The sequence below is a fragment of the Schistocerca nitens genome, chromosome 4 (assembly GCF_023898315.1).
Source record: "Schistocerca nitens isolate TAMUIC-IGC-003100 chromosome 4, iqSchNite1.1, whole genome shotgun sequence".
In the NCBI taxonomy this organism is placed as follows: Eukaryota; Metazoa; Arthropoda; class Insecta; order Orthoptera; family Acrididae; genus Schistocerca; species Schistocerca nitens.
Window position 1 is genome coordinate 319304718 of NC_064617.1, and position 5293 is coordinate 319310010.

The following is a 5293-nucleotide window of genomic DNA, read 5'->3' on the forward strand; positions in this document are numbered from 1 at the left end:
ACGACCAAACCGCTGAACCGATTTTGATGAAATTTGGCATGGAGATAGCTTGAACGTTTATGTACGGGTAATTCTCAACGAGTTTCACCCATACTTCCGTGCTAATACTAATATTATTAAATGCGAAAATACACTCCTGGAAATTGAAATAAGAACACCGTGAATTCATTGTCCCAGGAAGGGGAAACTTTATTGACACATTCCTGGGGTCAGATACATCACATGATCACACTGACAGAACCACAGGCACATAGACACAGGCAACAGAGCATGCACAATGTCGGCACTAGTACAGTGTATATCCACCTTTCGCAGCAATGCAGGCTGCTATTCTCCCATGGAGGCGATCGTAGAGATGCTGGATGTAGTCCTGTGGAACGGCTTGCCATGCCATTTCCACCTGGCGCCTCAGTTGGACCAGCGTTCGTGCTGGACGTGCAGACCGCGTGAGACGACGCTTCATCCAGTCCCAAACATGCTCAATGGGGGACAGATCCGGAGATCTTGCTGGCCAGGGTAGTTGACTTACACCTTCTAGAGCACGTTGGGTGGCACGGGATACATGCGGACGTGCATTGTCCTGTTGGAACAGCAAGTTCCCTTGCCGGTCTAGGAATGGTAGAACGATGGGTTCGATGACGGTTTGGATGTACCGTGCACTATTCAGTGTCTCCTCGACGATCACCAGTGGTGTACGGCCAGTGTAGGAGATCGCTCCCCACACCATGATGCCGGGTGTTGGCCCTGTGTGCCTCGGTCGTATGCAGTCCTGATTGTGGCGCTCACCTGCACGGCGCCAAACACGCATACGACCATCATTGGCACCAAGGCAGAAGCGACTCTCATCGCTGAAGACGACACGTCTCCATTCGTCCCTCCATTCACGCCTGTCGCGACACCACTGGAGGCGGGCTGCACGATGTTGGGGCGTGAGCGGAAGACGGCCTAACGGTGTGCGGGACCGTAGCCCAGCTTCATGGAGACGGTTGCGAATGGTCCTCGCCGATACCCCAGGAGCAACAGTGTCCCTAATTTGCTGGGAAGTGGCGGTGCGGTCCCCTACGGCACTGCGTAGGATCCTACGGTCTTGGCGTGCCTCCGTGCGTCGCTGCGGTCCGGTCCCAGGTCGACGGGCACGTGCACCTTCCGCCGACCACTGGCGACAACATCGATGTACTGTGGAGACCTCACGCCCCACGTGTTGAGCAATTCGGCGGTACGTCCACCCGGCCTCCCGCATGCCCACTATACGCCCTCACTCAAAGTCCGTCAACTGCACATACGGTTCACGTCCACGCTGTCGCGGCATGATACCAGTGTTAAAGACTGCGATGGAGCTCCGTATGCCACGGCAAACTGGCTGACACTGACGGCGGCGGTGCACAAATGCTGCGCAGCTAGCGCCATTCGACGGCCAACACCGCGGTTCCTGGTGTGTCCGCTGTGCCGTGCGTGTGATCATTGCTTGTACAGCCCTCTCGCAGTGTCCGGAGCAAGTATGGTGGGTCTGACACACCGGTGTCAATGTGTTCTTTTTTCCATTTCCAGGAGTGTAACTCTATCACGTTTTTTCCCCTCTGCTGCTAAACCCTGAGGATGATCACAAGTTACTTTAGAAATGTGTATTATTTTACTGAGTATTATTAATATTTTTAAATATGTTATACACGAGTGGAAAGCAGAAGACACAGGAGCGATGATCAGTGACTCGTAGTGTTTACAGATTATTCCGTGACAGTGTAAAACCAATATTATTATGCGTGCGTTTTATGAGTCAGTTGCTACACCACCTGGCATAGCTGCCGAGTTTTTTTTTTTTTTGGGATATAAGAGTAAAATACGACGGTAAGAAAATGCAAGTGGCTCTGAGCACTATGGGACTTAACTTCTGAGGTCATCAGTCCGCCGGCCGTGGTGGCCGAGCGGTTCCAGGCGCTTCAGTCTGGAACCGCGAGACCGCTACGGTCGCAGGTTCGAATTCTGCCTCGGGCATGGATGTGTGTGATGTCCTTAGGTTAGTTAGGTTTAAGGAGTTCTAAGTTCTAGGGGACTGATGACCACAGATGTTAAGTCTCATAGTGCTCCGAGCCATTTGAACCATTTGTCATCAGTCCCCTAGAACTTAGAACTACTTAAACCTAACTAACCTAAGGACATCACACACATCCATTCCCGAGGCAGGATTCGAGCCTGCGGCCGTAGCGGTCGCGCGGTTCCAGACTGTAGCGCGTAGAACCGCTCGACCACCCGGCCGGCCGACGGTAAGCCCGAGATCATATTTAAAACTAATACGATACGTTGAAAACGTAAGTTTGATTTGGCGCATGGATCGAAGAGGGCTCGAGTTGCTATAGTTACTGGAACGTAACAAATCTCGGAGCAATCTCAGTTCCGCCGAAATTGGATGCAGAACGTCAGGCAGCCGTAAGAGGTACGGAGACAATGAACAGTCACAAGCACGTCACATTTTAGACACTAAACGTCACGCGTCTCTTACAGCTTCCGAGACGTTTGAAGACTCACAGCGACAGCGTCGCTTAATGTCTGTACGACAAACAGAAATAAGTCGTACCTTCTTTACTTACGGAACGTGGGAAGCTGTTGGTGAGGATGCCTTTGGTTCTGATGTATTAATTGACTATATTAATCGTAATAATCTTATGGGGATGGATAAAAAATGTAGGCACTATAATGCATTAAGTGGAAGGAAGAAAGGGTTAGTATCTGTTACACTGCCTGCAAAATCTGCCCCATGTGTGTCAGTGGAATCCCTGAAGATCTACTACTTCTGTACTAATGTAATGAGTCGAGGTATGTCTTAAATATAATCAGGAAATACAATGCATGTCTTCAGATTCGACATACTGCAAAATAACAGAAACACAAGCATTATATATCTACATACCAGTACAGCATAATTTTTATACATACTACCTGACTATACACATAAATATTCATAAATTACTGGCTTACTTCTTCATCATCACTCATCATAACAAAGATACTGATATGCGAGCGCAGCCGGGCTAACATCTGGTCCATAAATAATTCATGTATTTATTTTGCAGAATTAAATTGATGGCCTTAGAATTCAAATTACTGCGTTGCTCTTGAAGTCTGAAGATATTTCTGCTGTCCCGTTTCCCTTTCATACATGTTAGACACAAACTGGAAGGAGCATAAGGGATCACGTATCATTGCCAACAACCATAATCTTAAAAGTAATTATCGAAGGTTATTCGAAGGTTGAGTTTTGTTTCATTGAAACCTCTGTTTGCGACATCGGATTTGGAAAGAGCGAAGAGAGATTTGAACTTTAAGTTTTAATTAACGTATTTATTACCAAAAATTGTTACAGCACAATGTATCAATGTTATTTTGACATTTCCAAGGCAGACCAAACATAATTAAAACATAGATCATTGATTTACAAGTCGCTGAGTGAGTCCCCTCACCTCTCATTCGTCAGCATGCCCCTTTCAGTTTGTGTCTAAAATTCTATTTTGCTGTATCCCTCCTTCGTTTTGTGCTAATCCTTACTAGAATTAAAAACATATTTGCTTATTTGACCTTCATTGAACCATGTCATGACCGTAAATTTTATGCGTAAAATTTGCCCCTCGTTCAAGCCTTAAATCGAATATTGGGAACTCCTGTAAAAAAATTACTTTAACCTCCAAACCACCTAGAAAAATCACGTTCAAGGTCACGGCCGTTGGTAGCACTGCGTGACCCTCTTTGCTACCTATAACTTTTATCTGAAACATTTTCCTGTATCTCATCTCTGTCCCGAGTAATTCCTATTTATGTATTAAAAGGGCCCACCATGCATTGCAAAGCGTGGGTGATGAGCTTCATCCTTGTCGAACCCTATGGTTTATCAGTATGTCTTCCGATATAGCATGGTCAGTTTCTATTCTTATTTTTGTACCTTTAATACGCTTTCTGTCACCTTTATTATTTGCTGAGGATATCCATTCATGTGCAATATGTTCCATAAGTATAAAAACGAGACGTGCTTCATTATTAAACTCCCTTAGTTTTTCTATAATTTCTTTAAGTGCGAAAACATTATAAGTACAGTATCTTTCTTTTCTAAATCCATTTTTTTCCTCAGATAACAGATTTTCGACTATAAATGGTAGATGTTGCTTTATTATCTTGGCGTGAATCTCATACGCCATGTTTCCTAATGTTATACCAAGATAATTATTGCATTTATTTCGTTTTTCTTCTTTAAAGACAGAAATGACATCTGTAATCGTCCATGGTTTTGCAAGCTGACGTCTTTGTCAACATATATTATATAAAATAAGGAATCTAATTTCTACAAATAACACCCCGTATTTAAGTAACTCAGAGTTTATGCCACTGGGGCCTGTTGCTTTCCGATTTTTTGTTTTATTCAAGGCGTCGTTTGGTTCTTGGCTCAGTATGAGATAGCCGTCGTATGGTTCACCCATTTCAGGCGGTATTCCTCTAAAGCTGTTTATAAAGTGCAATTTATCTCTGTTCTGGTATAGTATTTAGGTGTGCTGTCCCTTTTTCAGTTTTATTAAAATGATTTATCATCTCGTAAGCTAAAAACTGTCTTCCATGGATGTTATGTTCAATTCTACTCACAAAGTTATTCCACGATCCTTCATTTGTTTTCCTGGCGATGGCTTTACTTTATTTCTTGTCTCTTTATAATCCTGTTTCGTTTATTCTGTTTTCGACTGTAAATATGTATGATACCCCTCATTTCTTTTCCTAAATTGCTTTCCGACGTCTTCATTCCATACTCTTTAAGTCCCTATTTACTTTTTTGTTATTATTTTTTCCTAGTGACTCCGTTTTCGCCTGTTCAATACATTAATTCATATTTCCGCATTCGGTTTCTAAACTATCATGAGTATCTGTCTGGTTTATGCAAAGATTCAGTTTGTTTTGATACAGATGTTTCATGATTTCTTCCACATGCGCGACGCCTAAGGTTTGAGGATGACATGGCGGTCGGTCGTTACCGTTGGGCCTTCAGGGCCTGTTCGGACGGTGTTTGTTTTCTGTTTCTGTTTCATACTCTCATCCTGTAATAGGCAGACCTTAAAATTTTCCTCCCTTCTTGTATCAACACTTCTTGTCATCTTCCACCTAGCGACAATATCTATTGTTGCTACTACTGGATAGCGATCCGAGTAAATGTCACTACCCCTGAAAAACGAACATCGCGCGTATTTTACTGCTGGCGACCACGCAAACTATTATTGATCTCTGTCCCCTCCCGCACCCAGTGCGGTAATGGCTCTGGATT